Raw genomic sequence first — 25507 nt, 5'->3', positions numbered from 1 at the left:
GGTCAGATTTTTAAATATGTGTATATATTATCATCACAGGTGATATGATATACATTATATCATATAATACACATATAACACTAATATTTTGGTATATATGTTCAATCTATTTTTTGTGCTTGGGTATATTTACATGACTACACTTGTGTGTATTGAAAAATCATTATACTATACTTGCTGTTTTGTAACTTTTGTTTTTCCATCATATCTCAAACATTTTCTGTTTTGTTAAATATCTTTTTTATAAATATAATACTCTAATATAAGCATGTACCACACTTTATTTAGCCAGTCCCTAAGTGTTGGACATTTAGTTGTTTTTTAGGTATATTAAAAGTGCACACTTCTTATGTGTAAGCCTTTGGATTCATCTCTGGTTAGGTTCTTGGGATAAATTCCTAGAAATGTAATTATAAGTCAAACGGTCTACATGTTTTGACACATATTGCTAAACTGCCTCTAAAAGGTTGAACCAAACTGCACTCTTACTCATATTTTTATATATGTTAGTTTCTCCTGCTTGTAATATATTGGTTATTATTATTTTTAAATCCTTATCCATTTCATAGGCAAAAAAGAAAGTATCTCATTGTTTTTAGACTTGTATTTTGAGGTGTGATAGTCTTATCTTCTGTTATGATTCCTAGAAACTCTTTTTAAAATATTTTTATTTATTTTTTAGTATTTATTTTAATTTATTTGTTTGGCTATGTCCAGAGTGCATGGGCTCCATAGTTTGTGGCATGCGGGCTCTCTACTTGAGGCACGTGGGCTCACTAGTTGTGGCGTGTGGGCTTAGCTGCCCCGCAGCATGTGGGAACCTAGTTCCCCAACCAGGGATCAAACCCACGTTCCCCGCATTAGAAGGTGGATTCTTTACCACTGGACCACCAAGGGAAATCCCCCTAGAAACTCTTAGTTCCTCCTAGTTAACTTGTTTTAAAATGGACAGACACTGTAGCGTTTGAAATACAGTAAAAGTTGTGTATGGAAGTTTAAAGCTATGGTTGAGTAGAGAATTCACAGTTCTGTGGATGTCCAACTGTTGTAATAAGTACAGGCTTCTTCTTTGGTCATATAAAATGGACCACTTTATCTAATATTGTTTCTTAACGTGGATCTTAGAAATGTGCCGTATAATCAATAAGCTCCATGGGAAATTATGTGGAGATTTACTGGGTTACCACTTGAGGAGATATATCTGTGAATTCAAGGATATATTAAAATTGGCTAAATCCAGGTACCAGGTAAGCAGCGTTCAAAAGGAACATAACACCCATCAGAACACATTTCTGTGTTCCTCCTTTCATCATTAAGACTTTGGAACTTACATATGTGCACAGGCTTTTTTGAAGTAAAACTATGGTGTTTCTGAACAATATGTAAGCAGAGGCACTTGGGGGTCAGCTCTTCATCTCCTGCGGTTTCTACTGTGGCCTGAAGGACAGGAAGATAAATCATTATCCAGTTTTGTCAAATAATGAAATCATTGAAAGGTAGCTAGAGAATGCAAACAGATTCTCTAAAAGCCAGGGGATGTACGCTTTTGTTAGAGCTCTGAGAGATCAACCTGCAGCCCTCTGTTAGGAATCAAACAGATGGCTAGTGGATAAGCGACCACCACATTTGGACAAAAAGGGAACAATTCTTGCCCTTATCATAACATACCACCTCTGGCTTCTTTCCTTGACCAGCCCCTACTTCTCCATCAAAAGAAAAAAATTTAAAAAGCAGAGTTAGTCCATTCTCTGTGCTCTCTTGTGCATAGCTTTATGTTGGCATTGGCTTACCATGTATACTTTGTAATTCTATTTTCATTAGTCTGCCCAGATACTATATATACATCTTACCCATTTTTCGACCTCAAGTCCCTAACACAGTACTTGGTACATACAGGCACCAGTATTTGCATGATCTTTCAGTGATAAGGTTATCAGTCTTGGGCTCCTTAGTATATTGACCAGGAAGGCAGCGTAGAGCACCCAGGAGGCACAGGCTCTGCTAGGCCTGAGTAGCTCTGGGAAACTGCTGTATTTCACCTTAGACTCAAGTCCTGCATCATCCTTTGGGACTTTGATTTTTTGCGACCAGTTTTCCCTGCTACTATTGAAATCATAGGGGTTGTGGTTTTAAAACAATCCTTATTGACACCTGTTTGATACTAACAGTAGGAAAGGAGCAGATATTTTGAGAATCTATTTAAATCTAGCATGACGTGATGGCTTTTGGGTTATCTGTAACTTCAAAGGGTGGGGAAGGGGCTACTGCAAGGAATTGCCAGCATTTCTGTTATTCTTTTACGGAGTCTGCTGTGTTCGAAATCGTCTGTGGCGTCTAAGTGATCTATGCTGCAGCGTTCTCAGTTCCTGTGAGAAGTGCAAGATGGCTTTTATGTAAAGCCTAAATTTTTGACTTTAGTTTACCTGGGAAATGCCACTGATAGCTCAAATAAGCAGCAAAGGGACTAAAAAAAAAAAAAAATGCATGGATTTGGTATTTCAAAACAGACATGCAATTTCAGTTTAAAATAGTTTGTTCCAACAGTACTTTGCTACATTCCATAAGGCTTTCAGATGCTGATTATTCTCTACTAAAAATTGTTTTCTATTAAAAATAATCAAAGATGACTATTCTTTATAAGTGGGTACGTAGAAGAGATTCAGTAGATACATATATTTATTTCCAAGTCTCAAACCTGCAGGTAAAGAATCATTAAAGTTCACTTTTGGTTAGAAGGACAGATAAAACAATAGGCTGTTATTACGCTTTGGTTTACTTCTGAGTAATGAATATGTACCAGGTAAATATGATCCTCTTGAAAACTATATGTAAGCATTTCTCTACTTTTGTATTTACTGTAGCCCAGTAGAAAAAAATCACCAGTTTAGGGATTTTCAAATAACTTGAATAGGAAGAAAAAAACCATGGGAAGTTGGCAAATTTTGTCTCAGTGTCTATTTTTTATTTGAGCAGAATTCTTGCCTCACATCAAATTACATAGGCAAAAGTTGTGTTCCTCTGAGAACAGCAATTGTTATTCTCCGTGTGTGTTTCTTATTTTGGCTGATAGACTATGTTTAAAAAATTCTAGTTCCTTTCTACTTTTGCATGTGCTTTGATTTTTGGCTCAAGTGTACACTATAGTTACTAAGTTGTAACTGTGACTTGGCCCCAAAGTCTGTCAGCTTTACCCATACGAACAGCACCACTTTGGAGGAAGAAGTTTTGAACTTTTAGGATTGCTGTCCCATTTTCACAGTTGCAAACCCCTGCGATGGGAACTTTATATGCTCTTAGAGATTTTTTTGAGCCAGGGGTATAAGAAAAAGGAGAATAAGAACAGAGACAGGTCTTTGCTGAAAAAGACCAAAGAAGACCTTAATTATTCAGTGGGTCTTTGTCACTTTTAAGTCAGAGACATAGTTTTTTAAAAAGTGAAAAATTCTGATTTAACTAAATAACACATAGAACCCACCCCAATGAGCTTCTGGTTGAGTTTTCTTTATCTTTTAGAATGTCCTCGTTCTCTCGCCATCCCCGGATCTCTGGTCTCTCAGTTACAATATCACTTTTCAAAGGGAAAAATATTGAACAATCCTTTGTATTTTTGTAAAGTTTTGTAAGGCATCAACCATTATAGATTTAGGCTTTTCACAACAATCCTTTGCGTTTTTGTGAAGTTTTCCAAGGCATTACTAGTTATGGATTCAGGATCTTCACAAACTCTAGGAAAAAATAAAAGCAAAAAAGGGGGGCTTCATTTCTGAATATAGGATTTAGTTCTACTCTACGGCATGAAACCTGAACATTAAAAATGTGATATAAATAGGGAAATGGTTAAATAAATTATGGTGCATCTGTCTTATGGGATATAATGCAGACTTTTTTTTGATATTTTTAAAATTGAAGTACAGTTGATGCATAATATTACATAAGTTACAGGTGTATGACATAGTGATTCAAAATTTTTAAATGTTATACTCCATTTATAGTTACTACAAAATACTGGCTATATTTGCTGTGTTGTACAATACATCCTTGTATATAATGCAGCCTTTTAAAAGAACAGTGTAGATATGTCTAAGCAGGGGTAGCAAACCTGGAGATTTAACAGGGCAGCCTGGACATGGGACTGGGGGTTGCAGGAGCTTGTGATGTACTGAGAGTGTGGGTCCCATTGGAAAGATTCCTGTTTCCAATCGGTTCCTGGTGAGAATTGGGCACAATGTTGCTGGATCTTTTCATTTAAAAGAAAAAATGGAAAATACAGACTTTCTATGTTGAAACAAATTAAAACATTTTTTAAAGATTTTTGAACTGTGGACGTCTACCTTGCAACTTCTAGTCTATACATAGTGACCTGGAATGATGTCTGAGACAAATTATTAAAGGAAGAAAAACCACGTACAGAACACTACATATAGCATAAGCTTATTTATTTAAAAAACACTCTCCTCCATGACACGTGTATGTGTACGTATATGTTTGTAAATGCATAGAAAAAAGACTGTAAAATACTCTCCACATTTGCTAACTGCTGTTACTGGTCAGGGGGGAGGTGTGATGTGTATTTTTGGGGAGGGAGTCAGGGTATTTGAGGGAGGCTTTTGTTTTCATACTATACACTTTTTGTATTTGTTGGCATTTAAAAATAATCAAAATGTTTTTATGTATTGCTTTTGTAATTAAAAACTCTTTAAAACTGGGTCTTAATGTTCAATTACCAAAGTTTTCTACTTTTCGTGTAATGTCCTTTTTACAGAATGGAGGTGAAAAAAATAGAGAGAAAGGATAAGAATATTTTGGAAGGTATTTATCTCATATGGATACCGCATAGTCTCATTCATGCTAACAGCGCAACATTGACAGGCTGTTGAAAGTCATTGCTGAAATGTAAGCATTTTCATGTCTGCTGTAGCTGACTCAATTTTATGACTCTAAAAAACATCAAACCCCATTTAAAAATATATATTTATTTATTTGGCTACACTGGGTCTTAGGTGCGGCACGCTGGATCTTTAGTTGCGGCATGCAGGATCTAATTCCTTGACCAGGGATCAAACCCAGGCCCCCTGCGTTAGGAGCGCAGAGTCTTAACCACTGGACCGCCAGGGAAGTCCCTCAAAGCCCATTTTTATTGTAAATATATATTGGTTTTATCTTTTCATTGAGAAATTGATAACTCCCAAGTCATTAAGTGTGTGCTTGGTTACCTTGATTGGTGACGTAATGCCACAACCCTTATTCTTGCTATTCTGTCAATGGTTAGACACTTCCCTAAACTGCAGCTCTCTTGAGAATGTGTTTTATTGATCAAGTATTATCTGGATGAACCACTGTCAATCCATCACTTCTACTGGCATGACAACACAAAGTCAATAACCTACTAGTTGTTGATCACTCCATACGTGTACAAATAATACAAAGGTCTGTACATTGAAAAATTATTTAGGTGAACAAGTTAATAACTATTTACTTGAAATTGCTAAAAAGAAAGAGAGGTAAAGAAAAGAGAAAAAGAAAATGAAAGAGCACTTATCATTTAGACGAAAAATTGTTGGGAAAACAAAACCATTTATTTCCAATATGAGGTGTATAAAATGGAAATACCAAATGTGTTTTCTTACCTCTGCATTTTGCAATTGTCCATATGCTGCAGAGCTTAAATTTGAATGATTCATAGACAACATGGTGAAATGCTATGTAAGTTCATGCTGTATGTGAACTCTTGTAAATAGCAGTGCTGACATGAACTCAAAAACTTCACCATTCCAATTCGTTGTTTGAAAACACATGTTTCAGTACCGGAGTGGCACAAACTCCCTAGGCAAGAGCTGCTACTCTGAATCCACAATACTACTGGTGATTTAAAAAATCTTCTAACAATTAAATAATGTTACAATCACTACTCCTATTTCTTATATCAAATTGTACTGTGGAATTCCATTTAGATCTTTCCTCAGTGAGAAGGAAAGAAAAGCGAATGAAAGTGTACCATTCAAAATATTAAAAATGACCTGGAAAACGAAAAAAAAAAAATGACCTGGGAGAGAGATGGAAGGCTGTTTCATTACCTAGGGTTACCGAATAAGGGGGAATAAAAGAATGTTGTTGCAGCATTTTATTATCCACTCTCCAGCCTAATGCAGTTGGGGGACTCTTCGGTAAAACTGCTGCTTTATCTTAAATGAACTGCAGTATGTTGCAGTACTGAAGTGTTTCGGAGGAACAGTCACTCCATTATTTTTGCAGAGATTACCTGCTCCAAGTGAAACCTATACGGAATCCTTTCTGACCTGTTTGGTATTGTGATATTGATAACCAGCCACACTTTCCAGCCCCTTATCTTGCCTTCTACGGGATAATCTTTTCTTCTGGATCTTAATTCTGCTAATAGCACCCTTGACTGGCTGCCAGACAACAAACACAGGCAGGTGAAAAATGAATGGCTCCAGCCTGACCGCTGATAACTTCCAAAGGCTTTTTATTTTCAGAATTCCCTCCAAAAAATACAAGATGACAGGATGCCTGTCAATCGCATTCCTCTTGCTCTGTTCTGCTGGCACCCACCCTCCCCCGCCAGCCACCTCCCTTCTTATGATTTAGGCTTGTGAGGGAACGGCTAATTGATCTCTGTTCTATTTGCTTCTTTTCCTCAATGCAGTTTTCCTTTTCTTTTTAAAATTTAGAACGTAACATATGTGTGTTCAGAAATGCTAGAAAACCCACAGGGGTTTATAAAATGTTCTCTTCCCTCCTTATTCCAAGCAGTTAATCACTGAAAAGAGTTTGATACAAATTCCTCCAGACCTCTTCTACAGACACATCAACATTATATGTTTCTTTATCTTTTTTCTATTCAATGACAAACTGTTAATGTTGCGTTGCTCTTAATATATCATGAAGATCATTCCTTGGTGCATACACATATCCTATATCCTTATTTACCGGCTGTAAGGTATTCCATATTATGCATATAGCATAATTCATTTACTCAGTCCCCTTTTTATCAGTATTTTTATTTTTTCTCATTTTTCTATATTTTATGTGTAATATATTTCTAATTTCTTTTTCTACTGTAATGTACACCCTTGTATTTTCAAAATTATCCAGGAATTAATTATACTTGAATTTTTTAACCCCTATAATTTTTGTGTTTTGGTTTCCGTGCTTTAACAAAAAAATCAGGAACACATGATATTACCAGATTAAAGGTGGGTGTTAGAGAAAGTCATTCCCATGTAACTGGTTAAGGCATAGACTTACCTTCTGTGATTCTGAGCCTTGATGTAGTTTACAACGAACAAAATGACTGTGAACCACAGGTATGCAGAATAGTTTTAGAGAAAATACTTTTCCTGATTTATTATCTGTGGAAATAAGTTATACAGATTCTGAAAAAAAAAAAAACACAACCACCCGTAAGTTTTTATTCTGTGAAATCAATATACTACATTGTATAGGACTTGAACTCTGAAAAGTGCTAAAAACAGCTTACTTGCCTTCCCCTTGCACGGGGCTCTGGAAAGCCCATAGTACAGCCCGGCGGGGTGGGGGGTGGGGTGGGGAAACAATGGTCTCTTTGCTCCAGAGTAAAATTTTGCACTCCTAAAAGATTCTTCATCATTCTGTGACTCTCAGACCTGGGCACTATATTTAACAATCTAGTGAAATCAATCTCAGAATAAGACTCATTTGGTACCAAAGCAGTGATTTAGGTGGAACATTTGAACATATGATTATAAGGTAAGTCCTACTAAGGGGGCCTGGCATGATTAGCTTTGCTCGAATATATAAAAGTATCAACTGTTCCTTCAGGGAAATCATTTTAATAGATAACAGCATGTTGTACAATGTTTCATCAGTGATATTTAGATCTAAATTAAGAGCAGTTGTGAGATGGGTTGCCGATTTTTCTTGTGATAAAAGGGAAATAGTTCAAGAAATATAGACCAGATGTTATCTTAATCCAGACCTCATGTAAAAAAAGCACACTATGGGACAGTAATAAATAGTCCATTCTACCTGTTTTTAATTTTCCTACTCTCAGACACCCCCTGTGAAAAATAGATTAAACCAACACATCATTTATGATCAGCATTAGACTGGGGTTTACTTTGTATGGAATGTACAGATTGAAGTTTGCAGCCATTGGTTTTGATAAATGTTTTAAAAACGCTCATTTGACAGTAGCATTTAAGAGGAAAAAAAACCCCTTAGACAGTTAATGGCTTAGAAGGAAAGTTGACAGTTTGGGGATAATCCAGACTTCAATAAAGATTCTTAAATTCATTGCTCCTTGACTCTGAGCTACAAGATCTGTAATATATTATAGAAAGTCAGTATCAGAAAAACGGGTAATAGGAAACTTCTCCTGATCCTGAAAAGTGCCTCTAGTTCTTTTGTAAGCATCTACCTGTGGCCCAGTTTGCAGCTGTCGAGTAAGAGGCATGGCTCAGTAGGTCTCTAAGGCGTGACATCCAATGTTCTCCCTCCCAGGCGGGTAGGTAGAGGAGGGCGCTAAGGGTTCATTTTGCGGGAGGGGGGCTTCTTAGTCACGTTTCTATCATGGATGCTGGCTCATGCGTCTTGCCGCACCTCCTCTGTGCCGGGGATAGATGGAGTGAATTGTGCTGTTATAGGATAAAATCCCATTCTAGGCAAGTCTTGGAAAGTTGTATGTACATGCAAGAGCTATTCACAGAGCCCCCTAGAACAGAAGGCTGCTGGGGCCCGGCAGGGATCCTACGTAGGTGACGTGGAGTGGGCGGAAGACCAGAGGGAGAAAGGGGGGCTGTGGAGACCCCGACGGGTCCGTGAAGGGTGCAAGAGGTACTCAGTTTTAATCTTAGGTGTCATTCAGGTATGCTGGCTAATGATAATAGTTACTTGGATTTCTTTGTTTGTAGATAACTTGGAAATCTCTATTTTAATGTAAGGAAATCTCGATTTTTATCGTGGCAAAATATACATGACATAAAATTTATGATTTTAACCATTTTGAAGTGTACAGTTCGGTGGCATTAGGTACATTCGCATTGTTGTGAAACCATCTACAGGACTTTTTTCATCTTCCCAAATTGAAACTCTGTACCTGGTAAACAATAACTACCATTGCAACCCTCCCCTAGTCCTTGCAACCTGCTTTCTACTTTCTGCCTTTATGATTTTGAATACTCTAGGTATTTCATGTAAGAGGAATCATACAATATTTGTCCTTTTGTGAGTGGCTTATTTCACTGAGCATAATGTCTTCGAGAATTATCCATGTTGTAGCATGTGTCAGAATTTCCTTCCTTTTTAAGGCCGAACAATATTTCATTGTGTGTATACACCACACTTTGTTTATCCATTCATCTGTCTCTGGACACCTGGGTTGCTTTTTACTTTTGGCTACTGTGAATAACGCTGCTATGGATCCCTTGGTTTTTAGAACGATGTGCTGGCCACACGGGCACATCTTCAGGCTGCGTTGAGCCCCGGGCGGCCAGTTTGTGACCTCTCCTTAAGAACAAGTGTGTGGCAGCTAAATCCTACTCTTTCTCCAAGGGAAAGTAGCCCTGTATAGAAAAGGATACTAAAGCAGTCATTTAACAGAGTCCCCAGAAGCCCAAAAGAGTTTAAAAAAAGGCTGGAATTCTCTTCCTGGGCATACTTTCACAGAGAACTCAGTTCATTGTGATTCCTGCTGCCTCTAGGCCTTGCCTTCCCTCTGTTGTCTGGTGCCAATGACAGTTACCGTGCTAAACAGAACAATCAGGACAACCTCCGTGAAAGCAGCATGTACGCTGTGGAAGAGCCCTTCAACAGCTGGCAAAACTTCTCATTATTTTTTCTAAGAGAATCCACGCTCTTTTCAAAATGTGTTATTTCCATTTTTATTTCGTGACAGAGAAGCAAGACTGTGTAATAGAAAAATGAGCCTTTAGGGGCTGCCCACACAGCTCGACTCTGCAGGGGGGAGTTGTTCCAAACAGCTTCAATAGGGATTACAATGCAGGATTTACATTTTTAAATAATTAACCTTCTGATCACCAGTGACAGTCTGAGGGCATTTTAATGATCATTGTTGTTTTAATTGGAGTAACAGCAAAAGCACTACTTTTTATTATCAGAATCTAGGGGAAAATGCTGTTGTTGTCATTCTGAAGAAATTACTTCAAGTTTTCCTAACTCTAAGTTACCTACATAGATATATCTTACTCAGCACTGCATTGCCAGTGCTGAGCACAGAGCCATACACACTGTGGGTGCTTGATAAATATTTGTAAATACTGAACTTTTTGACAACTGTATGCAGTTAGAAGAGGAAGCTCTTAGAAGGGTTTCAAGAATGATGAAAACCATAAAATGTGGGATGAAAAGTACATCTTAATTTATGTGTTTTGAATATTCTTTCTGAAATCTCTATTTACTTTTAAAACAAAGGCTTAACAAAAATGAGCTCTTAATGTAAAAAAGATCCTGTCAGTAGTTGCTGCAGGACATATAGGTTAATACTGAAAGCGTGTTATTAGTAATGACCAAAGACCTTTAGCCTCCTGTCCAAAATTCTGTTTTACTGTATAGAATGAGAATGTAAACTCTATCATGTTGGGCTATTTAGTAACTTATTAGTGCATTCATCTTTTCATCATTTGACAGGTGGAAGTAGTAGTTCAGTTTTTAGTTTTAATTATAAGGGATTCCAGATGTAGAATGCTACTCAAATTAAAACCAGAGCCGCTCATATGTCTTTTCAAAGCAGGCTGACTTCAAGGTATCTGCTTTTCATTTCAAAATGTTATTAAAGCTATTACTAAGAAATTCATAGTCTTAGCCTGTTCCAATAATTGACACCTTTAAAGTGACTAAACAGATTTAGAGTGTGCAGAAAAGTAAATTTGTCTTAGAGAATGACCCTAATCATCTATTTCCATATAATGGACAAATCAGTGCCCTTGGTATTAGCCTGGGATTTGATGAATTAAGCTGAAGGGGTCTCCTCTTCCCTGACTCTTTCTCAGTTTTCCTTTTGTCTTCCTAATTAAACTTTACTTACAGAAACTTGCAATTTAGGAGTGAAGACTGAATGATTTTGCTGGCTTACCTGAACTTGCAGTTCCTCAGATTTGTTTTTGCCCGTTGTAACAAGCAAAACCATCTTCATGGAAACAAAACAACTGAAACCAGAAACTTTCTGTTTTTCAGTTATTTTGATAAGCAGTCTTGGGGAAGTGCTGTCCACAAACATTTTCCAAAACCCATTTCCTAGCTCGCTGTTCATTGTACACCTACAAAAGTCGCTTCATAAAGAGCAGAGATTTTCAGTAATTAGAAGGATAGCTGGTCGGGCTGATAAATGAGAGAAGTAACTTGTTTGGTGTAAACCGAGCCTGTTTCTGAGGCAGAAATGTTAGGCTTTTATCCTCTGGAGTGTGATTGAAAGGGTGAGAAGTTAATTTGGCAGCCTCACTTCTATGGTTTCATAACGTTTCTCCCCACGCCCTCCCTCCAGCCTCGCGAAGAAGCCCTGGGACTGCAGCGCTCTGCGCCTGCCCTCATACAAGGCAGGACCGTGACCCGAAACGGAACCCCTCTCCCCAGGGCACTTTCTGAGCAGCAACAGCTTGGCTCAAGTGTTTCTTATGAACAGCCGTCTTGAGCACTTGATCTAAATCATGCCATTTCCTTCACAGCATGGCACAGTTAACAAGTCAGTGCACCAACACAATCTACAGATGGCAGTTCAAAAGGTGCGGGTCCCCCCAGCAAGATAAAGGGCAGGCGGTTCCAGGGGGATGCTCATTACCGGGATGCAGCCGGGGGCGGGGGAGGGGTGTGAGTGCAGAGCTGGGCTGAGGGTGGGAGCGGGCTCGGGGAGGGGGCGCGGCAGCCCAGCTCCGAAAACGCACGCGTGTCTACGCAAGTCAAGGCAGTGTTCGGAGAGATAAGTGATTGAAGTAAAGTGCAAACAGCTTGCGGAGAAAGGCTGCATTCAGCCTGGGCTGCCTCCTTCCATAGCCTGTAGAGGAGAGAGGGTGGTGACAGGGTACAGCACTTACCTTGCTCCATTTATCTGCAGACCCTGGCAAGTATAAGGCAATTTCCTGAGCAAAGCCCCCAGCATCAAGAGCGGTGGGCGTGGGCTGGGCGAGCGCTCGAGTCACCCTGGCCCTGGGAAAGGGCCCTGATCCGCAGAGGCCCAGCCGCCTTCTGCATCTCGGCCCGCTCTCCTCCGCAAATTACATTAGCGCTAATGTCCAGCGAAGAATCTATGAGACATATTGGGCCTTTAGACTTCAAAACAGGCCTAAATTGGAACCATATTGCGGGAATACTTCTTAGCTAACATTTATATTACTTCAGTTACCAAATCCAGACTGAGTCCCCGGACTCGGCAGGGGAGGACATAATATATTAGGAAGTAAGAGGAGGGTGTTCTCTTCGGGCCTCCTTTTATAAAAATGTACAAAAACTTGCCTCTCACTAGCAAGGAAATGACTACAAGGCCCTAAAATGTGGATTTCCAGAGGCAGATGGGGGGCTGCTCCCCGCCCAGGCCGGCCCCCCCAGCTGCGTGTCTGCTGAGCCTCGGGGCGAGTTTGCGCACTGGACTCGGGCGAAGGGAGAAAGGCTCAGGTATCAAGCAGGTAATTAGACGCGTAGAGCGAGGTTCAGCGGGGCCTCGGTGAGTTGTCAGAGGATGAGATCTATCTCAGGAGACCCAATCAGCCTCCCTTATACTGATCTTTGTAAGCGAATCTCTTTGGGAACGTGCGGGCGGGGGCTTTACCACGCATTTCAGCGCTCTGGAGAAAGGAACTCTGCAGTTGATTTCTGAGTTCCGTCAAAGCAGCCGGTGAAGATTTTTCCTTTCTGCACTTATTTTAATGTGAACATACTGAAATGAATAACATTCCTACAGCTCATAAATTTCACCAGCAGAGCTGCCTAAGAGGGGCTAGATTGTGAGAGAGATACTACTTTTAAAGAGTGTACAGGAAGAAGAATGCAAATTTACAAAGAGTGCCTCTGAGGTAATTCTGTTACCCAGATTGGCCTGAAGTTTACACTGGTGTTAATAATCTTACCCCATCGTGAGCTCCCCTGTTCTGTTCTTATCACCCCACCCCCCTACGCCCACCATAAGGGTGAGAAGTAGAGAGGAAGAAAAGGGAAATAAAGCTGAAGGGCGATAAGCTGGCAGATGTGAAGTTCAGGCTGGGCAGAGGGGGGTTTAGTTCCAGCTGTGCCCCAGTAGGACAGAGATCTCACAATGGTCTATCCTATTAAGTCCCCAGCACCATAATCCAGGGGCTGCCACCGTTGTCCTTATCAGGTTCCTGAATATCCTTTCACACAATGAGAGCTTGAAAATCTCTCACTGATTTTCAGAAGGGGGTTCAATTTTCAGAATGATTTTCAGAATGGAAATCAATGGGTTACAATGCACTGCTATGTGCTTTAGGTAGTCCCTCTGTAAAGCTTATTCCTTTTTGACATTTCCAAGACTTGGGTATGACTTTGGAGAGAAAGAAATAGTCATGTATACCTGTAGTTGAACAGTGTTTGTTTTGTCAGAGACCCACATTTCATCATGTACCTTAGATCTGTTATCATTAGGGAAGGTTTCATTTGCTATCTCCCATCTTAATTTTATTTGGAATTTCCATTGGGACGTACATGGAAATGATCAGTTTCTCTTTGCCTAGTGTTGAAGGGGCTAGCAGCTTAAAGTACCTGTGTGGACTGCTAGATGATATCTAACATGCAAGTTTTGAAAATTGGTCAAGGATTAGAACTGACTTTGTAGTTCCATAGAACTGAGCATAATGCAGTGATCTCGGAATCCTTGTTGGAAGTTCAAATAACACATGTTGGCTTGCTGTGGAAGACAGAAACAGATACTAAATTTGTTTACTGTAAATCATCACTATGAAATACATGTAGGGAAGGCTAGAAAATGAGAATGTAAAAGACAAAACAAGATAACAAAAATCAGATCTCAAATCAATCAAATGTTTTACTTTTTAAAGTATCACATTAAGAGATTTTGCATTTATACGGATGATGCTACCGCTGTTGTTAAAAACATTCTTGAAAATGCTCATCTGAAATTACCTTCGGAACCAGTATGCAAGCTACTCAAGAAATCTGCTAATTTCTTTATGCTGGCACTTCGCTTTTGTCCACCCCCAACTCTCTTACTCACCTGGACCATTTATTTACCTGATTCCTAAAACTTGATACCAAGTGAACCCTTCAAATATCTAAATCCAGCCCCCAAGAGTGAACTTCTTTTTTTCTGTGAGACCATTCATGAGAAAGAGGCTGTAATTTTGAAGGCAAGTACAGAGGAGAACATAGGAAAATGTTTTGAGTAAGGGAAGCGCCATATACTTGATGCTATTAAAGAGCCAATTCTTTATCTGTTGATCATACTTTTTAGTTAATGGAAAAGGAAATAGTGAATCAAATGGGAGAATTGGAATAAAAGCTTTCAGCAACCCCTGACTTCCTCCTTTTAGGGCCTTGCAGTACTTACTACACTGAACATGTCAGATTTGATGTGACTTCAAAGTACAGTTTTTTGTTAATGAGCATCAATTTACAATTTTTTGGTCCCTTTTCTACCATTGGCCAAAGGAACTTTGAGAAACTTTGCTGATTACCATGCTTCACTCCCTCCCTGTAATAAATTTCTACATTCCTCTTCGTAAGGTATGTGATTTGCCTCTCCTCCAGTATACTGGCCTGATTCCTGACTTAGAGCTTGATTGTGTGACATGCTCTGGCCAGTGGAGATGAGTGCATGTGGAGCTGAGCAGACACCAGAAGAACTGTAGCCAACACACAGCCCTCATGAACAAAATAGATATGGTCATTGTAAGCCATTGATGTGTTGAGGTTGTTTGTTACTGTAGCAAAATACAGATATAGTAGCGATAATGTCATAATTTATCTATATAAGGCAGATAAAACTTATGTTAGTGAGCCCATAAAGAAAATTTCCAAATTTCAGTCATCTAGGAAGAGAAATATCTAAGGAATTATACCCAGAACAAGTAAAATGTTTAAAGAACTCTGCATTGTGTTTATTGGGGCAATATTTGTTGGTGGAGGGTGGTCAGGGAATTTCTAATCATTAAAAATGAACTTCAAGCATCCAGATGTCATATTTGATAACTGGGTATTGGCATTTTAATGATACAGTAAGCTGCAAGCACTGTCAATAGTGTTTACAAGGCAGGTGGTGTGTATTTATTACAGGAGCACAAGTTACATCGTAATTTCTAGTGCAGCCCTCCAGAGTGTAAATACCAAGTCACCTATAGAAATAACATGTACACTTGAGCAAGCAAATGTCAGCCCATCTGATCTTGTGTTAAGACACAAACTTTTAGTCCTTGGGTTCAGAAATTGAAATGATACAAGAATCTCTACATTTTCCTTTGCTCCTCTCCCACCCCTGTGTATCTTTTCTCGTTCTGGTTAGGAAAAGAGGATAACTGTGGATAACTTGCGGTTCCAAATATCCCCTTGGGCTGCTTCTTAAAGACAAGCTCAAACTTCATTGAACCGATCTCCTAGAATAGTGTACCAAGTTTTTTCAGTCATCCGTGATGTTTTAACCTTGGGGAATAGTGAAAATTGGGGGGTTGAAATGAAGCAAAGCATTATCTCCCAGGTTTGGTAGATGACAGAGCTACATGGAAACTTCCAGGTTCTTCCTCTTTGTCCAACCCTTCTCTCTTGTAGGTAGAAAACCTATTTTCTCTATGGAATAAACTGTATGAACTGAGTATTCAAGACTTGGGTATTGGTTACAAAAGGATTTTAGAAAACCATCTCTCAAAATTTGGCTATAGCAGGTCGAGTCGAAGATGTTTATACCCCATCAACTGACACTTTAACCTCTAGGTGTTATAATAAGGTGAGCAATATGAATTTGCCATTTTGTAAGTCAAAATGGTTGAATATTGACAATTTCAAATGATTCAATCTGAACATCGAAGGGAAACTTTCACACACATTTAAAGGAGGCAAAAATGTTTATCGCAGCATTGTTTGAATAATGAGAAACTGTAAACAACCTAACTGTCCATCAGTAGGGGAATGAGTAAATTAGAATACGTTATAAAGCTGAAAAGTTGAATGAAAATAGCTACATCTATCAATTAATCTATCATTAATTGCAGAGGGGTAATGATTAGTGAATTAAAGAAACTCACAGCCTTCAGTTGAAATTGTACATGGTGGTATAATCTATATAATGCTTAAAGGCACACAAAGTAATAACATATATTGGTGTGGGAATATACAAAGAATACAAACATTCGGGGGAAAGATCCACTGGTGAGAGCAGAGAGAAATGGGCTTGGGGAGGTAACTATTATGTTTTGTTAAAAAAAGATCCAAAGCAAATATGGAAAAATGTTAATACATTTTATTTTGGATATGGATATAAAGGTGTTCATAATGTTATTATCTTGTCTGTACGTTTAAAATATTTTACAATAAAACATTCATTAAACAAATCCCCTCTTAATGAAACTTGACTTACAAACCTATTGCCTTATTTTGTCCTATTATGAGAGTTAGAAGTTGGGGAGTAACTCTTTATTTCTCTTTACTTTCCTGCCAGAACAATCCTACTTTACCACAAGAGCAGGTGGATGTTTGGGACTTACTAAGGAGAAGTCAAATACATGGAAATACAAAATAAAATAAGCACTTGGTATTTTTCAAAATATTACCCCAGTTACTCCTCTTACATCAGTTTTCTTTTAATGCAGGAGCCAGCTGCTCTCACTGATTGACTTTGATTCTCTCCGTTGCCTTTCGTACTTTTCTTACTCTAAGTAGGCGTATGAATAGCAAACATCTCAAAAAGATAAAGAAACATTTCAGCTTGGAACTGATGCAGAAAGTAAGTCACCATTTCTATAACAATAAGACTGTACTTTTTATTCTTGAAGTTTTGGTACAGTGTCAGCAAGAGAGCGAATCTGGTAAATTAAGCCAAAATGAGTGCTCTGTGAAAATGCAGTGTAACATTCCACAGTTAGTCTCTTCTGAATAAGCAGGTCTTGGGTCTTACATAAGATAGGAGGCTATGGCTCCTGTCTCTAAATTCTGGGTGGACCTCTTGAAACCCCTGTAGCCTCGAAGCCAGTGTCTGTGTCATGGGATGGTGGCAGGGGAGGGAGGCGGAGTGTGGCTATATATCTCTAGGGTTGCTTTTAGCCACAAGCATCAGAAAACCCTGTGTCAGTTGGCTTCAACAATATGGAGATTTATTTCTTCACATTATAAGAAGTCCAGAGATAGGATGGTCTCTTGGGTGTGTTGCTTCAGAGGCTCAGTGATGTTGTCAATAACCCAGGTTCTTTGCATCTCCATCCTCAGCCAGGATGCAGGGTTGACTGCATCCTTAGGCTGGTGGGAAGATGACTGTGGCAGTGCCAGGAGTCACATCCACTCGTGTCAGTGTTCATAGTAGAGGAGACCACCTTGCTTAGGAATGAGAAAATTGTTGCCACAATCCTCCAGCAGACTTTTCCTCACCTCTTATTGGTCAGAGTTAGGGTGTATGCTTATTCTTAAAACATTCCTGAAAACGCCCTTGGGATTACCTTAGACCAGTTGGCTTTGGTCCTGAACCGTGTTCCCCTAAGGACCATGGCTGTATAGAGCATTAGTGGCTGGTCACAATTAGGGTTCTGTCTGGGAGAAAGAAAGGAGGAACGGTTGCTGGGTAGACAACCAACAGTGTTTACTACTGTGGCTTGGAGCGTATATGGGGGTTATTAGTTTCACCATAATCTTCATTAGCTCCCTCTCCAAGTAACCCCTGCCAATAATTATAGTATCTAAGTAAAATCCATGCGCTGCTAGATGGCCTTCAAGTTCCCAGCCTCCCCTTAATCCACATAGTCTCCTATAAGCCCCTTCTGTATAGAAATTCTGCGACCATCACCACTGCCTTCCTGTCAGGGGACTTCTTAAGCAGCAGCTCAAGCGTTAAAGGCAAACAATGTTAGTAAAAGGAAAAAAGGTTCATTTACATATGTATCAACATATTCATTTCCATGATTTTAACACTTAAAAATTCTTTTACCTCGTTTATATTTTGAGAAATTCCAAGTTTTTCCTCAGGGTATAGTCACTTGCCTGATTTGAGATTTTAGGAATATTTTCAAGAATTTTCCAGAAAGCGTTTCCATTTTGGCAGCAGCCACCTTTTCTTTTTTCTTTCTGTGAGTCAGATGAGAGACTTGTCACATTCCAAATTACTCACTTGCTTTGTGAATCTGCTTGTTGTGGTGGTGACCAGAAAATTTGTTGGCTGAGAGAAAAAAGTTTTATTTTGGGGTGAGAGGTGGGTAGAGGGAGGGGAAAGGAAGTGGCTTTAAGGAAAGGAGTGGAAATCCATCGACTATTTTGAGTCTTCTACAAAAGGGATGGAGCAGATGAATGCTTTATCTTGGCTCCCAGAGAAAATTTCCCAGGACTTGTGCAATGAAGATAGGTTCACTAATTGTGTCTCCTTTGTCAGTCATACACGCTTTTCCTGTTTCTTTCTCCAAACACACATCCAAATGAAAATCCAGGATCTGTGATCTTTTTTCACTGGATGTGGTGAGTCTCTCCTGCCATAGGGAAGTCTTCTGTTCCGAGGCAGGGAGAGCCCAATGCGCCTGTTATTGGGTTTTTCTTTAACAGGAGAGGCCACTGTAATAATAATTACATAAGCCATCTCCCCAAGTCAGCAATTAGGAGGGATATTTTAGGTACTTATTTGAAGGAGAGAGGAGAAGCAAGATTTGTTTCCCTCTAGTTTCATCAGGGATTCTTATAAAATATAATTTAATTGGAAAAAAAAAAAAAACCGACTTGGGTTCTTTCCCCTGAAGTGTCATTCCTTCCCCTTAACTGAATTAAGGTTAACAAAACAAAATTCTAGCTCTCGCTTTGTTACGCCAGCCACAGAACTCCAGCACTCCCTCTCTGCTTTACGGAACCCAGTGAGAAGTGTGAGTTGACAGGCTCCTATGGACCTCTTCAAATTCTGCCCTTGCCACTTCCTACCAGTGTAATTTATCTGAAATTCAGACTCCTCGTTTGGAGGTAGTACTAATACCCATCTCCCTGGGTCCTTCTGAGATGCAAGCACACAGTGTCTATGACATAAAATGTGTTCGACCAAAGTAAGATATATACAGGCACCTCTATGTTCTCACTATTGTTTGCGTTTCATTCAGAGGGTTATCACAGACTGGCTGTACGCTATGTCCCAAGGGAGTAGAACTTTAACTGCAAAACTTGCCTCAATTTCCGTTCAAGAAATCATACTCATGGACAGCTGTCTGAAAGATGCGGAATCTCTACTTTCATTCAAGTATTCTAAATTCTACAGCTAGATCAAGCTAGACCATTGAGGAGTACTTAACCAAAGTTAGTTATGTACTTTAAAATTTTTATTTGTATATATATATATATATTTTTTTGGTGGTACGCGGGCCTCTCACTGTTGTGGCCTCTCCCGTTGCGGAGCACAGGCTCCGGACGCGCAGGCTCAGCGGCCATGGCTCACGGGCCCAGCCGCTCCGTGGCACGTGGGATCTTCCCAGACCGAGGCACGAACCCGCGTCCCCTGCATCGGCAGGCGGACTCCCAACCACTGCGCCACCAGGGAAGCCCGTTTTATTTGTATTTTTAATTGAAGTATAGTTGACTTACAACATTATATTAGTTTCAGGTGTACAACATAGGAATTCGATATTTTTATTGCTTATACTCTGTACAAAGTTATTGTAAAATATTGACTATATTCCCCATGTTGCACATTACATCCTTGTAACTGATTTACTTTATACCTAATAGTTTATACCTGTTAATCTTTTTCACTTATGTTACGTCTCTCCTACCCCTTCCCCTCTGGTAACCACTACTTTATTTTCTGCATCTGTGAGTCTGTTTCTTTTTTGTTATATTTGTTCATTAAAAAAATTTTTTTTAGATTCCACATAAAAGTGAAAACATACAGTATTTGTCTTTCTCTGTCTGACTTATTTGCACTAAGTGTAATACCCTCCAGGTCCATCCATGTTGTCATAATTGGCAACATTTCATTCTTTTTATGGCTTAAGTAATATTCCATTTTGTGTTTGTGTGTGAATATATATATATATATATGCACATATATACACACATATATGTATATATATCACATATCACATCTTCTTTATTCATTCATCCATTGATAGACACTTAGGTTACTTTCATTACTTGGCTATTGTGAATAATTCTGCTGTGAACATTGGGGTAGTTATATACTATTTTGAGCAGATCAAAAAGAGAACAGAAGGAGCTTTGTCTGAGGTAGGCAGGCAGAAGGTAGAGGAGTCTAGTAGAGAAACAAGGGGATTAATGATATTTCAACTTCTCAGTGTTTGAGTATCTATTATGAGGAAGGATGTGTGTTTATCTGAGAGAGTCTGATATGGGAGGGACTGAGAGGTAAGAGGTAGAAGACAGAAGAAAACAGACTTATAGGGGACAGTCAGCTATTCCGAAAAGGAGGAAAGAGAGGGTATGAAAGAGACCTTAGTGGTATAATACACTGAGCCACTTAGCAAGTGGTGTTCATCCAGAACAAGAAGTAAACTGATAAATAAATAGATGATTTTACATCCTTACCATTTGCGTCCCATGGTACCCGATATCTAGTGCACACTTAATAATAGCTTTCCACAAGTGGTTGTATGACACGAGAATTCCTGCTATAGAATCACTAGCTTTTAAAAGGTAAGGTTTTTGAGAAGAGACTGCTTTATTTTTATCTGTCTTATCTTTTAGGTTTGTTAATCTTGTGCCTAGCATTGAGTGTAGAACTTTGAATTCTACCATTTATACTAGAGGCCATTAGAATTATAATTTTGTCATTGTGATATTGGTCTCAGCTATCTTTGATCATATTGGATCAAGAATTTAATATTAAAAAAAACAAAAGCAATTTTCTGTCTAAGGTGAAGCTGTTCTAGACTGGCAGCTGTATATATATCGCTAGGCAGAACATTGAGTTTGGAAGAAAGAACTCAGCTGAATCTTAATTGAATGAATTCAAACTCATTAAAAATGTTTTAGCTTCTGCAATGCCAAAATGTCTTTTGCCTCAAGTGCTTTTTTTCTCTTGGCCTTTAAACTCTGGTGCAGTTTAGGAGAAATTTAATCTGCATGTTTGTGATTCAGTTACACTTAACTCATCCCTGCGTGGTTTCTTAAGAGCAAGTTGGTGTTCAGCAATCTTTGGGGCCAATTTTTCCCCTTGGTACTTGGAAGGTGAATCCTGCCCAAACTAAATGAATGCAAACCCCAAAAGCTTCAGGATCATCAAGAAGCTCAGAATCTGTAGAGTTCAGGTTGGTCCCACACTTACCAAAAATGTGTCTTCCTCCTCTTCCAAAGCGACCCTTTGCTTTGGACTTTGCAGAAGTTCTCATACACAGGTCCCTGGATTGATATTTGGCTATGCATGCTTGCATATCTCCCTTTTCAGCTGCTGTACACCCTCCAGAAACAGGAGATGCTTGCTCTTAAAGGCTCTGACTCTACCATTGCATTCTTTGATTCAGAATTTGAAATTTCCCTTTCCAGGCTTCATCTGCCAAGAGCCAAAATCCTTGATCCCAAACATACTTTCCTCCCATTTTTAAATATGTTTAATTTCACTCTAAAATGAGGCCCAAATTCAGCTCCCCTGACCACCTCTTCCTAACAAGCCCTTATACTTAGAAATTCTTATTTTCTTTCTCAGTATAGTAGATTTTCTTCCACTATGGTCTTCCTAAATTCTAAACGATTAACCTTAATTGTACAGGTAACTATGTATTGGATGTATTCTATTCCTCCAGGCGTCAACAGCTGCAGTGTCCATTTTGTATTACTTTTGCAATGGACATGTGGGTTGACATCAGTAACCACTGTTTCCTTTTCGTTGTGGGCAAAGCTTTGATTTGGGTGCCTACCTTTCTCTTATGTGACTTAAAAGTGCATCTTGATTGGTCTGAACCAATCATGCTGATCCATCTTTGGTTTAGAAAGGGACTAGACTCCACTCCTGGCCAAAGAGACGCAAGGGCTAAGTCTGCTAGGGTGTTCTGGGAAGGATTTCCTCACTCTGCAAAGGGGACTTGCTGGGCAAACAGCCTCTCTTTCTTCTGTTGCTTCCTATTGTTGTGTTTAGATGTTGCTGTATCTAGGTGTGATGCTTGGAACTGCATTAGCCATCCTGTGACCTGGGAAATTGCAGTTCTGAGAACAAATCTGACACACGGAGGGCTTCAGAGTAGAAAGAGGGTGAGAGTCTGGGACTTGGATGACATTGTTGGGCCACTGAGTTAACCAGGCCCTCTTAGGACATCTTGTCATGTGAGATAATAACATTTCCTTGTTGTTCAAGTCATTTGGGGTTGGGTGTTCTGTTCTTCGGTCTCAAAGGCTTTCCAACGATTCACTTACTTTCCTGAATGAAATCCATATCACCTTTGGTTGTGAAAGTATCGGTGGTTTCTCAGAATGCCAGCTGCTTTCCTACCCTTACATGTTCTTTCCCCCCAGGCTTAGCCACTTCTCTCCACCCACGGTTTACCACAGCGGGGGTTGTTCTTTCGCTTCTCCTAACCCATCTATCTGAAATTTCTTTTCTGCCCCCTGAGCCACTAAATCAGTTCCTCCCTTTAAATCTTATCCTGCAGCAGACCCTTTCTCGTCAGCGTTTGATTAGCTCCCTGTGATAGCTCACATGAAGGATGCTCTATAAAAGTGAATTATGCTGCCCTATGTTATACTGCTCCGCCCTGGGGCCCAGTAGGAATCATGGGAAACAGATGAGCACAGAGGTCAGAGGCACAGACTGCAGAGGAAGCCTGTGGAGGGACTGCAACACTGTGACCCTCTCAGGGACATATGTAAAAGCTCCAGTAGTCTCCAGACTCTCTAAGGTATAAGCTAGAAGTAAAACACCAGTTTATGTGACAGCCTGGGAGCCCCAGGGGTGAACTGAGGAGTTTCATCACTATAGATCATAGAATTTTAAATAAGTGTGATATTCCAGAAGCTGAAATATTCTTTGAAAACGAAACACGCCATAAAAGGCCAAGAATGAGGTCTCCCCTGGACGTTTGCCAGGTTGAGCCTTTGTTTCCAGTGACTCCAAGAGAGTCCTGTGTATAATTTAGGGCAAGTTAAGGAGCCTTGATTCCTGTCCTGAAAATTAGGTACGAGCTTTAATTTGTCCTGCAATGATTTACTTGAGGGGACTCTTCAGAGTGGCTGTAGAACACATAGGTAGCACAAAGATTACACATGGATTTGTGTGGAAGCATTTTCAGGCTTTGATCATGACTTATCCTTACACTTCTTTTCTCCGTGGCTCTTCCTGTTGCTCCCTCGTTTCCAACTAACTCAGTCCTCTGCATTTTTCTGACAGTATCTGCATTTCCTATCTGTCTGCATTTGCTGACTTTGTTTCTTCTTCTGGAATGCTCTCTTCTGGCAACTCCCTTTTAGCTTCTCTTAGCCAGCTTACAAGCTTCAGACCGCATGCCGATTTCCTGACATGAACCTTCCCTGGTTCTCTCAAGAGGAAGCTTTGGAATCATATCTGGCCTTGCATCTGTCTCTCCTGGATTATCTGGGGATGGACCTCTTCAGTCTTAATTTCCTCATATAAAGATTGGGGCTAATAATATTTCAGGATTGTGATGAGAAGCCATGCCTTGTACATATCAGGTGCTCAAAAATAGTAGTAGATTTTCTTCTTTTCTCCTTCTAACTGGAAGTGATTTTTCTTCTTTGGAACCTCCCCTGCAACTTATTTGAAACTGTTTGAGATTATGTTTTTAAAATTATTTGCGTAGAAAGAAGATGCCTGTCTACATTTGGCAATCATTTGCCCCCTATACGTTTTGTGGATGAGAAGTGAGATCAATAGTTGAGATAGTTGAGGGTGGAGATAGAAAGGCCGGAATTTTCCGGACATTTATTTTCCCTTGAGTCATTCTATTTTACTCTTATCTGTTCCTTTAAGCCAGGGTGACCATTCCAGCCCATGTGGCCAGACCCAGTAGGAGAACCTTTTGGGCAGCTGATCTTACACACAATAAACTTTCTGAACTCTAGTACCTTGGGTCGTACCTTCCCCACTCTCCTTCCTTCATTCTCCTGGCTTCTTTTCCTGTTCCTGGCCTGCAGCCAGCCCCTTGATCGTATGTTGTACTCAACTTTTCTGGTCTGATCTCCATATCATCTCTTGAATATGGTTTTGTGTTTTCACTCAGACTCTCCCTCCTGCTCCCCTGGACTCTGATGTTCCTGCCTGTTCCTGCCTGATTAAGACTCTGGAACCTAACTGTGGTATAAGCCTCACTCCCAAGCCAATCCCAGGAACCAGAACATTTCTTTGGGGATAACTGTAGGTACTTAAAGGAATTCCCCCCTTTGTAAAGTTAATTTACAAATATTAGAGAACCTTGCTCTAGACCATGCCATAGTTAGTGCCTGCCTCCCTGCTCCGTTTTTCAGAATGCACATTTCAAAATGACAGTAGTAACCATTTCCCATTTCCCTCAGCCTTTCACTGGGTGGCCCTGAAGTGTGATTTTATTTTATGAGATTTAGGAATGTGAAAAGATTAAGTTAGAGGGCTTTGCTAATTTTGTCACTAATTTTGTGTCCTATCAGACTGCTTTGAAATCTCATCTTGATGACTTCGTGTTGCTTCCTCCTTGCTCTGTTCAGTGGATTCTTGATTGTTGGAAACAAGAATCCACTGAATTCTGTTCCAGGTTTAGGCAAATATGGGTTTTGACCTTGCAGTTTTTCTTTTGGTAAGGCCGACTTTGGGTCTCTGAAGCCATACACACACACACACACACACACACACACATGCCCTGGGGTTAGAATAAACAACGAAAGCAGATTTGGGAACACAACTACTGCGGAATATAGGTTTCAGCACAGATTCTAAGTGAATCTTGGGAGGCTAATTCTTCTAGTTTTATAGTCACTGCCTCAATTGTGTCCTGAAGTTCTACAATTTAAAATCCTCTATGATTGAATCTCAGTAAATGCTTCCCCTTTTAATTTTATCTGACTAAAAACGTTAAAGTTTCAGGCAGTGATTCCTGTTACCAGAATTATCTGAAGCCTGATCTGGTTAGTGGACTCTTGTCCTCTCCAATATGTTACCCTTATCTCTCTCCTCGGCTATGATCCTGCTTGGATAGACTCAAAGCAAAATTTCTCAAAAAGGGCAGTTTCATGTTCTATCTAAACTTCTGATCTATTACTTTGCTGGAATTTCCATCAAAATATTATGTTAGCTCCTTTCCTAATGGGGCACGAAAGCTTTCTTTTTTCTCAGTCGCTTTCGTCTTAGCCACCTGTGGGTATGGATGAAGTGACAGAAACAGCAATCAGTCAAATTTCTTTTGCCTGTGCTCCCACCTGTCGGCACAGG

This window comes from Phocoena sinus, chromosome 2 (genome assembly GCF_008692025.1).
Source record: "Phocoena sinus isolate mPhoSin1 chromosome 2, mPhoSin1.pri, whole genome shotgun sequence".
In the NCBI taxonomy this organism is placed as follows: domain Eukaryota; kingdom Metazoa; phylum Chordata; class Mammalia; order Artiodactyla; family Phocoenidae; genus Phocoena; species Phocoena sinus.
This window is presented reverse-complemented; position numbering follows the sequence as displayed.